The 12139-nt window shown below is 34.0% G+C and overlaps 1 pseudogene; it reads left to right on the top strand.

Annotated features, from left to right (window-relative positions):
- Nucleotides 1–634: 634 nt before the first annotated feature.
- LOC116897959 lies at nt 635–1504 on the top strand (annotated as a pseudogene).
- The last annotated feature ends 10635 nt before the right edge of the window (nt 1505–12139 follow it).

Genomic DNA, 12139 nt, shown 5'->3' with positions numbered 1-12139 from the left:
CGAATATAAGGAATAAAATATGACAATGAAATAAGAGAAAAACAAAACAAACAAATTAGCATATGGAAAAATAACAGAAGAAAAAGAGGCAAAGAAAAAGCATAAGAAACCCAGGTAGATGCAGAGACACACATTCACACAAATGGGCATCCCATAAAACCAAAAATCTGGAATCTATAATATATCCAAAAAGGATATTTAAGGATTAAAAAATGACCTGACACACTGTGAAATGAGGAAGCTCTAAAGATGCATTGAGTTCATTTTCTGTTGGCCATCTACAGCTAGGCATGGGGCCAAGCTTTAAGAATAATGTTTCTCTAACTTCGTTAGAGAAAACTAATTTCTCATTGGCAAGTGATTACCAAATTTTTGGGTTAAAGATAGTGTTACAATCAGAGCTAACAGTGTTTCAGAAAATTCTGACCAACATTCAAAAACATTGAAATATTTATTTACACATCCCATCATTGCTAGCAATAGGGAAGATGTAGAAACAAGCTGTTTTCAAACATGGATAAATGGACTTCACAAATATGTGTCATACGTAGGGAGTAAAACGTAATTAGGTAATTAAGAAAAGAACAAAGAGCTTCTTCTTCTTTGGGAAAACACCAAATGGCTGATGACCCAAATGGCGGATGACGTGCGTGCAGCGGGAGGGCCCGGAGGACCCGGGGCCCAGGATTAGGAGGCAACGGTGGCTTCCGCGGAGGATTCGGTAGCGGCCTTAGGGGCCGCGGTTGTAGTCGAGGCCATGCACTTGGTCGAGGCGCGGGGCTCATGGTAAAGCTGAAGACAAGGAGTGGATCCCTGTCACCAAGCTAGGTCGCCTGGTTAAGGACATGAAGGTCAAGTCCTCGGAGGAGATCTACCTGTTCTCCCTGCCCATTAAGGAGTCTGAGATTATTGACTTTTTCCTGGGTGCATCTCTAAAGGATGAGGTTCTGAAAACCATGCCAGTGCAGAAGAGACTCGGCTGTGGCCAGCGACCAGGTTTAAGGCTTTGTCGCCATTGGGGACCACAATGGCCATGTGGTATTGGTGCAGGCTCCAAGGAGGTAGCCATGCCATCCGAGGGGCCATCATCCTGGCCAAGCTTTCGATCATCCCAGTGCGGAGAGGCTACTGGGGGAACAAGATTGGCGAGCCCCACACTGTGCCATGCAAGGTGACTGGCCACTGTGGCTCTCTGCTGGTGCATCTCATCCCTGCCACCAGAGGCACTGGCATTGTCTCTGCTCCTGTGCCCAAGAAGCTACTGATGATGGCCGGTATAGATGACTGCTACACTTCAGCCAGGGGCTGCACTGCCACCCTGGGCAACTTTGCCGAGGCCACCTTTGATGCCATCTTCAAGACTTACAGCTACCTGACCCCTGACCTCTGGAAAGAGACTGTGTTCACCAAGTCTCCGTATCAGGAATTCACTGACCATCTTGTGAAAACCCACATCAGAGTCTCTGTTCAGAGGACCCAGGCTCCAGCTGTGGCTACCACATAAAGGTTTTTATACAAGAAAAATAAATGAATTAAGTCTGTTAAAAAAATAAGAAAAGAACAAAAAAAAAATACTGCATGCCACAATAAACTCACTGTTGTTTAAAAAGTGGGAACTATCCAAAGTGAGTCATTCTCACAACAGGACAAATATTACTTAACCCACATGTATGGCAAATGCTAAAATTACAAACATCTATAAATATATTTAGGATAGTAGGTTTTAGATCCTGGGGCTGGGGAAAAGGCAACGTGAGCCTCTGTATATGAGTTTTAGATATACAGGTTGGTAAGTAGTGAGGATTTGATAAGCAATGTGGCTCCTTTTCTTCAAATTCTGTATACTAACAACACAAAGAACAGCATCTCATGTTGTGTGTTCCTACAATCAAAAAGAAAGGGGCAAATGAAACATCACCAGGAAACCAGTTTTAAGACCTAGGAAGTACATTCTGCATTCATATACGGTGTCTTCAGTATTCACTACAGACTGACCCATCTCCGGGTCTGTCTTGGATTGTATAACTCAGCCTATTGATTGGTGCTTGGTTTTAATCTTCATTCATATACATACAAATGTGTAAAATAAAACCATCCATGTGTACATGGAAGCAAAATTCAAACCGTTATGCTCATTTTCCAGTAAACACACCTTTAATTAAGTAATTTAGGTGAATAAATTTACACTAAGTTCTTTGTTTCTATAGAATGCTAGCTTATCCTATTCATTTGGACAAGTTTTATCTAAGTCTGTCCAAATGGAGTAGGTTTTATTATGCTGTTAGATTTTTTTTTGAGATTGTTTGGGCTCTGTATTGTTTTATAAACCAATCTGATGAATTATATTATTAATAAATCCTGATTACACATTGAGTAATTTTTGGATTTAATGACAAGGAATATATAGTGGCAATAGAACCCAGAATTTGAGCTTCTGGAGAGATTGGTCAAAGGTTAATAGGACTTGTTGATTTTGAAGCAGTCATGAATTTGGCTTTCAACACCCCAAATAGTGGCTTATATCCAGCAATGACTTCAGTTCCAGGGACTCCACCATCGTTTGATCCTTGCAGTCATCAGGCACCTACATGGTACTCATGTTTATATAACCTATAAAACAAGTATACAGATAAAATTAAATGAAGCTAACATTCTTTAAGAAAAGAAATTTCCTTTCTTTCACTCTCTGCATTCAATAAGCCTGGTAACTTCTGGTAATTTTAAGTGTCAACAGAATGAATGCATAACTTGTTATTTAATTGAACATGATCATTTAATACTTCAAGATCTTCTGTGAATTATAGTCCCCATTCAATGGTAATGATTGTCAAAGTAAAAACAGATTGAAGATATTGATCATCTCAAATAGGCAGAAATTCAAGGTAATTCCTAATGTTGTCCCTTAGTAACCTGCAGATATTTTTCTTTTTAATGTTATGACCTTGGTGCTAGACAGTTGGCTTAGTATTGAATAAATTTACTGTCATTGAAGAAGACAAGGGTGTTACTCTCTGCATTAACACGACAGTTACGTCCATCAGTAAGCCTAGTTATATGGAATCAAATGCCTTATTCTTGCTTCTTTTGGTACCTGGGGTATATGTGAGGTACAGACATATGTTAACAAATATTTCATCCACACATAATATAATAATTTTTAAGGTTTTTACTTTAGGTACTGAAAATGTCTTGATTCCAGTAGGTTGATAGTTTATAATACCTAGTAGTCCATGGAGACCTTGTTTGTAACAAATTCTGTTGTACCTTGGCAATACATTTTCTTATTTTCTAGACAAAACTTACTCTATATATCATACTGTATGTTGTAGAGCTATTTCATCAAATAGAAACATTTCTGTCTAGAAGGAATGGGAAAGTCATAAAACTTAGAAAGTTACAAAACACATTATAATGAAGAAACTCAAGAAAGTTGTGAAAGTCAAAAGACTTCTCCCTAAGTTAGCAGAGAAATAATGCTAGGAGAGAGGAGAGCATGATTGGTGTTATTCTCTACAACTTTAGTGGAAACCACAATAGATACAGATTTTATAAATTCTCAGTCATATCTGTGTGGTTCTTCATGCTAATGGGCACTTTTATTGAGCATTCACATTCCTGCATATGATGGTTTGTATGTGCTTGACCCAGGGAGTGGCACTGTTTCGAGGTGTGGTCCGGTGGGAGTAGGTGTGTCACTGTGGGTGTTGGCTTTAAGACCCTCATCCTAGCTGCCTAGAAGTCAGTCTTCCACTAGCCGTCTTCAGATGAGGATGTAGAACTCTCAACTCCTCTTGTACCATGCCTGCCTGGATGTGTCATTTTCCTGCCTTGATGATACTGGACTGAACCTCTGAACCTGTAAGCCAGCCCCAATTAAATGTTGTCATTATAAGAGTTCCCTTGGTCATGATATCTTTTCACAGCAGTAAAACCCTTAGTCATAAGTTGTTCCTCAATCCTCTCCTCAGCTATTTTTTGTTTGTTTGTTTGACAGCAGTGCAAGTACATTCCTAAACTTTTAAGGAGCAAAAACAGAGGTGTGATGGTCTCCATCAGATTCAGAAGGAGTCAGTGAACACAATCAACAGCTATGAACAAAAATGAAAGAAAAGTGCTAATTTCATCATTCCTATCCCAGTTGTATATCCTTACATGTTCATCACAGTGTCAATCACAGCAAAACTGAGTTACAGTTGTTCGTAGTTTTTAAAGTATTGATGAACATAATCATTTGTTGGTAACAATTATTTGCAGTAACATGAATCCTTTTATGTTTCTACCACACATCTAAGATCCATAATTTAGATAATATATTATACCTTTGTTGGAAATGATCAAAACACTGACTTTCTCAATATTCTAACTTTCTTTTAAAACTTGAATTTGTTGTCTAAAACATTTTTAACAAAATTTGCTTTACTGTATTTTTTGAAGACAAAAAATTGGAAGAAGTCATTTTTAATGAAATTTTCAATAGTTCCTTATACTATGTTATCATACTATTTTTTAGTCCTTACTTGACATATATGTCATATATACATCAATATATATGTTATTGTATTGTATTGACATTTTTTATAGTAATGGAAAGTTAACTTCATCAACTATAATTTAAACAAATATTTTGACATATTCCTACAAATAAATGATATTAAATGTTACTGTTAGTAATTTTCTAAGATAATATCCTAGATTCATCAGTATGGCAATATTTAATATAATAAATTTATAAAGAGTAACTTTTCTACATATGTTTAGAGATTTATAGCATAATATTTTATTAAGCAATCTTGATCTAAACTTTGAATTGTATAGTTATCAGCTCAATACATTTCAATTGTTAAAAAGAAAATAGGCCAAATTAATAAAATATGTGGATTTTTGAATTTCAGTTGATTGGTTTATGTTGATAAATACTTCTATATTACAAAAGCTTTAAATAGTACTGTTCAAGTATTTGTATAAAGATTTTCCAGTGTTGAAGACTTGACCGTGGAAAATCAAATTAAAGCTATTGTCGGTATTGTTAAACTTTAAACCACAAACATTTATATAACTTTTTAAATTTTCTATACTTACTTCTAAACATAATATTTTAAAAGTCATAGGCATAGACATGATATTTGATTAACTTCCTACCTAAATATAATTGTTACATTTTAGTATACATATTAACCCCATTTTCTCTTACTAACATTTAAAATCCATTATTTTGCCAAAACATAGCTATGTGCGAAAGTTCACAAGAATTATTTCTGCCTTTGAGGAAAAATATTTTGATTTGCATTGACTTTCAATTACTTTCATCAGCACTTAACTCATGATATCTTCTTCAAAATGATAGCATTTCTAAATAGCACTATCAAGTAGAACCGCATCCTCATTGAGGGGATAATACATTTTAATGCTAAAGTATTATCATACTGAAGTCTAAGAAAATATACATGTCCTCAGTAGACTGAAAATTCCTATAAGTATTGACTTTCAGTTATGTAATTTTCAGTTATAACTTTAAGAAATATAAATATATTTACAACATTAATTATTAAATTATTATTTATGGTTTGGAATTTTTCAGAAAATTTACTAATATGTAATCAAAGTTGCTTTTAGAATATCAATGTTTATGAAGACCTTAGATAAAAGTTTGATTTATTTTATCAAAGACATTTAATGGATATGGCATAAATTGTTTATAGAGTAGATATACCCTGATATTAGAAATATTGATGACCTAATAATTATGAAAATGAGATCTTTATGTAAAAATCTTTTCAAGTATATTATTATTATTACTTGAAAAATGTGTTTTATACATATGTACTAATAAATGACAACTGGTTTCAATTTTCTTTCTGGAATATTTATATCAATATTCTAAAATATATCACCATGTTCAAATTTGATATGAAAAACAAGTAATAAAGGCAAGCAAGGTGTCTCAGTGGATAAAGGAAAGCCTGACAACTAGAATCCAATCACCAGGACCCACACAGTGAGGGCATTGAACTGAGACCTATGAGTTGTTCTTTTACATGTTCTCACACATGCACTGTGGTACACATATACATATGCAGAAAATATATGGTAAATAAATAAATGTATACCAAATGGTAAAGTACCTAAATCAAATAACCAATTAACCTGATCATTTTTATTTTCAAAAATTCAGCTTTCTTTGAAACAAAGAGAACGTAATACAACAAAATGAAATTGACTACAAGTCTCCTGGGTCAAGTCATCTAATTGGAAGATGATTTATCTGCCAGAAAGTCATTTGACTTATTTTCTTTTACTTATAAAGCTTTTTAATGGTCAGAATAAGATCAATGGATCTAGAAAAAGGTGTCAGTATGAATATTACACTAAATTACTTTTTGCAGCCAATACCCAGAACATCCTGTGGGTGGTAGGATCAAAATTCATAGACCTGCTGTTAATGGTTTTGCACTCATGCCCCACTAATGAAAATTGACAAAAAGACAAATAGTATACAAAAGGGGCATAAAGGTTTAAAATCGAAATTGAACAAATTAGCAGAGAAAGTTAATAATCTGGAAACTGCAATCAATGGCCCAGAGGAGCTGACAGCAAACATCGACTGTGCCATTACGTGAACCTCAAAGGAAATGATACACTCTAAAAATTCTGCACTAGGTGGTAGAAAGGCAAGGTAAAGTTTTGAGATTTTAACTAGAAACCAGTGATAACTACACATGCTCCATAAACAACTTTCACTCTGGGGAACCGATGAAATCAACCAGCTCTAAGAAAAAGTGATCATTCTAAAGTCTGTCAGCTCAACACAGGAGGAAGTAAGCTGATTCCTCAGGAAAGAACACAATGGGGAACCTGTCCTGATTTATTATAAGCCTAGCTTTCAGTAACCAGCTGCTTTTAAGTCAACAGTGGTAAAAAATAACCTGAAAGGCAGACATAATTGTCTTTCTAGATATTATAGTATAATAATCTCTGTGGCAGGAAAGTTTTACACAACATTAAAAGTACCTGAAGATCTACCAACTATAGACTCAAAAATACTTACCTAAACTGGGAAGTATAATTTTTGGATGATTTTCAATCAGTAGCTCAGTCTGTCCTTTATTTCTGATCATCTGAAATCAGCTTCCAGAGTGTTTGGAGTTGAGGCCTTTGCTACCATACATTTCTTGTTTGAAGTACTGCATATTTACCTATATTTCTGGAGTATGGTAGTAAGCACACTGCAACTGAACTATATCAGCAAGTCTTTTTAAATTGATCATTTCAAGATAAATTATATCCTATCATTAGACTTGATTTTTGATTCCAGAATTACATAATGTCCAAATATCCCCCAATTTTCACTGACACAACTTGGAGATGTTTGAATAATGTTTTATTTATTTAGCACCCTTGTAAGGCTTGAGTTCCTGGTGATCTAGTACATTCTACAAACCTCCATTGAAAGTACACTAATATTTCCATGTTATGTCACATGCACAAAAGCACACAAATAAAATAAAAAATAAAAACGGTTTTACAAATTTATATTTACTCACTTAAGGAGCTAACAAATATCATTATGTGAAACAAAAACAAAATCAATTGCTCTTTCCTTTCCCAGCAATAAAATTAATTAAACATTTAAAATATGATGTTATCAAATTAAGATTAATTATTTCAATAAAAAAACACTTGGAAATTAATTTTAAAGACCCCTAGGTTAACATATCTTGATTCTTCTTGTGTAAAATAGAAAATGAAAAATCTAGAAAGTGAAAAATTTACACTAATGTGACTTTTTTAAGTCTATAAATTAGAACACATGAAATTGTTCAGGTATAATATTTCAAAGTGATCTTAACTGAAGGGGGTTGCTACCGCATAAAAACAACAATGCCAACCAAGCAGAGCTTCCAGGAACTAAACCACTACCCAAAGACTATACATGGACTGAGTCATGCCTCCAACTGCATATGTAGCAGAGGATGGCTTTGTTGGGCACCAGTGGAAGAAGAAGCCCTTGGCCCTGACAAGGTTGGACCCCCAGTGCAGGGAAATTAAGGGGGAGTAGAAGGGGGAACACCCTTATTGGGGAGGGGGAGGGGATGTGGGGGCTTATGGACAGGAAACTAGGAAAGGAAATAACATTTGAAATGAAAATAAAAAATATATCCAATAAAAATAAAACAAAAACAAGAACAAAAAAATCAAAGTGATCTTAATTTGCAGTATGTTCTCAAGCAAATAAAAACAATTTTATAAATCATTAAATAATTAATTTAACACTTGATGTGGAAAGAGGAACAAAAAAATGTTAAGAAAAGAGCTGAAGAACAAAAATGAAGATCATGAAGAGCTAAAAATATCTGGGTGCCTACAAAGGTAGGTATTGACTTATACATTGATAATCTTTCAAATCAAACACGAATATAACTGGGGATGCAGCATGGTGACAAACCTCTGTTTAAGTATGCACAAGTTGAGTGGCTCTTTCCTGTCACAAAATGAATGAATACATACACAAGGATTAAAATACACATGTAGAAAACATTAATGTTTCAAATAGAGCAAAGAAGATATGAAATCTAATAATTATGAAATGTCTATAAAAGAATGTAGTATAAAATATAAGCAAAGAAAACAAACACATTCAATATAAAGACAAAGATTTTGAATACTAAACTAAAGAAGAAACAGTGCAAATAACCTTCATAACATCACACTTAGTATTATCTTTCTTGGGAATATGCCTATTCAAAGAGCTTGGGGAATTCTCAACTTTGCTATTATGAGTACCAAGTGTTATAATCATTTTGGAAGATTTTCAGTGTTATATGGAAATAATTATGGACTTAACATCAAGTGCAATGATTATGTTTAAGATAATTTTGCAAATATATTTTCCATAAAATCTGCATAAAATTTAGTTATAAAACTTTATAACCACTAAAAACTGAAAGTGTGATGATTTCCAGTAAATAGGTTTATAAAGGGATTTTATGCATAAATGTAAAGGTATGACAGAACATAATATTAAGTCATAGAAAACATAGATGATTTTAAAATACACATTTCAAAGAAGTCAGTTTAGGATGTCTATACCATGTATGCTCATTTTATTTGACATTCTAAAATATCAAATATCTCTAGTTTCCAAGGACAAGTATATATTTCCAAGGAAAGTGTATTGAATATGTCAGAAAACTAAACTGAGGTTTATCAGAGTGTAGAACAATTTTCAAGTCATAACATGGATGTAGAACATTATGTTCTTGTCAAAATCCATAGAACATTATAGCAAAATGTGTGAACTTATTGAATGCAAATTAGAAATAAATTACAGAAAGAGCTAGGAGAATCCAAAAATTGAAATAAGACATGACAAAACAAACTGAATTTATTGAAAATGTGTGAAACAGGACTACTGAAAAGAGTTGGGCAAATGTTCCTTTGGATATTACTGGAGTCTGGGAAAAGAATGCCAATTTAAAAAAGCATTTTCCAAAAGGTAGGAAATATAGTTTTGAATCAAGTTAAAGATATTAATAAACTCATTGGATGATGAAAAGAGTAGTTTTCCATTGCCAGAATCATTTATCAATGGTAGATATTTTGTTCACATACAGGAAGATGAAAATATAGGTATGATAATACAGTGGCAGAAGAAAGTACTAGATATCAAAATAAGACCCTTGAAGATAGCCCTAAATGTTGGGGTTTATGAAAAAATAAATTATGAATGCTCTGGTAATGTGGATGTAGACAGGGGAATTTGTGTCCCAACATCTTATAAGCAATGCCTTTGCCATTTTATTACATAAAAAGAATGATCTAATCTAAGTCTAGATCCCTACACAGACAACAAATCTCACTTTATTTCCAGTTCTCCATATCTGTGAATTTTTTCATCTGATCATGCTGAATGATAGTTTTGATGTGTTCTTTGATTCAGTTTGCAAGAACTTTATGGAGTATTTTTGCATCAATAGTCATAAGCCAGATTGGTCAGAAGTTCTCTTTTTTGGTAGGGTCCTTGTGTGGTTTAGGTATCAGAGTAATTGTGGATTCATAGAACGAATTAGGTAGTATTCCTTCTGTTTCTTTTTTATGAAATTGTTTGAGGAATATTGGTATCAGGCCTTCCATGAAGGTCTGATAAAATTCTGTACTAAATCCTTCTGGCCCTGTTTTGTTTTTATTTTGTTTTGTTTTGTTTTGGAGGTTTTTAATGGCTTCTATTTCTTTATGGGATATGGGCCTGTTTAGAAAATTTACCTGCTCCTGATTTAATCTTGGTATGTGGTAGCCATCTAGAAAACCATCCATTTCATCTAGATTTTCCAGTTTTGTTGAGTATAGGCTTTTGTAATAGCATCTGGTGATTTTTTTCAATTTACTCTGTTTCTGTTGTTATGTCTCCCTTTTCATTTCTGATCTTCTTAATTTAGATACTGCCTCTGGGCCCTTTAGTTAGTTTGGGTAGGGGTTTATCTATCTTGTTGATTCTCTCAAAGAACCAGCATTTTTAGTTTTGTTGATTCTTTGTATTGTTCTCTTTGTTCTGTTCGGTTGATTTCAGCTGAGTTTGACTATTTCCTGCCATCTACTCCTCTTTGGTGAGTTTGCTATTTTTTGTTCTAGAGCTCTCAGGTGTGCTGTTAAGTTTCTAGTGTAAGATCTCTCCAGTTTCTTTACAAGTGCACTTAGTGCCATGAATTTTCCACTAAACACTGCTTTCATTGTGTTCCATAAATTTTTGTATAATGTGTCAACATTTTTTATTAAATTCCAGGAAGCCTTTTATTTATTTTTTTATTTCATCCCTGACGAAATTATCATTACGTAGAGTTGTTCTGTTTCCATATGTGTATCAGTTGTTTGTTGCTTTTGCTGTTATTGAAGACCAGCTTTAAGCCATGGTGGTCTGATAGGATGCATTGGATTATCTCAATTTTCTTGTATCAGTTGAGGGTTGTTTTGTGACTAATGAAATGGTCAATTTTGCAGAAGATACAATAAGTTGGTGAAGAGAAGGTATATTCTTTTGTTTTAGGGTAAAATATTTTGTAGATAGCTGTTAAATCCCCTTGGTTCACAGCCTCTATTAGTTCTGTGTTTCTGTTCAGTTTGTTTCAATGACCTGTCCATTGGTGAGAGTTGAGCATTGAAGTCTCCCATTATTATTGTGTTGGGATCAATGTGTGATTTGAACTTTATTAAAGTTTCTTTTCTAAATATGGATGCCCTTACATTTGGGGCATAAGTACTTAAAGACTCTCAAGAAAAAGATAAAAAAAGATCTCAGAATGTGAGAGACCTCCCATGCTCATGGACTGGAAGAGTTAACATTGTAAAAATGGCTATCCTACCAAAGGCAATCTACAGATTCAATGCAATCACCATCAAAGTCCTAACATAATTCTTCACAGACATGGAAAGAGCAATTCTCTAATTCATTTGGAAAGATAACAAAGCCCAGAACAGTGAAAAAATTCTTAACAATAAAAGAATGGCTGGGATATCACCATCCCTTACCTCAAACTATACTACAGTGCAATAGTGATAAAAACTGCATGATATTGATACAGAGCCAAATAGGTTGATCAATGAAATAAAATTGACAACCTAGAAAGAAGACTACACATTTATCCTCACTTGATCTTTGACAAAGAAGCCACAAATATACAATGAAAAAAATAAAGCATCTTCAGTAAATGGTGCTGGTCTAACTGGATGTCTGTATGTAGAAAAATGAAAATAGACCCATATTTGTCACCATGCACAAAACTCAACTCTATGTGAATCAAGGACCTCAGCATAAAACCAGACACACTCTATCTAATAGAAGAGAAAGTGGAAAAGAAACTTGAAATCATTGGCACACGGAGATATTTCCTAATCAGAGCTGCAATGGCCCATGCTCTAAGGTCAAGAATTGATAAATGGGACCTCATGAAACTGGAAAGCTTCTATAAGGCAAAGGACATAGTCAATAAGACAAATCACAACATATAGATTGGGGGAAAAATCTTCACTAGCCCCACATCTGATAAAGGGCAAATGTCCAAAATATACAATGAATGCAAGAAGCTAAGCACCAAAAACACAAACAACCAAATCAAAAAATGGAGTAAAGAACTAAACTGAGAATTCA

This window comes from Rattus rattus, chromosome 4, assembly GCF_011064425.1.
Source record: "Rattus rattus isolate New Zealand chromosome 4, Rrattus_CSIRO_v1, whole genome shotgun sequence".
NCBI classification, from domain to species: Eukaryota; Metazoa; Chordata; class Mammalia; order Rodentia; family Muridae; genus Rattus; species Rattus rattus.
Note: the sequence above shows the minus strand (reverse complement) of the source record. Positions and strands in the feature narration are given on the sequence as shown.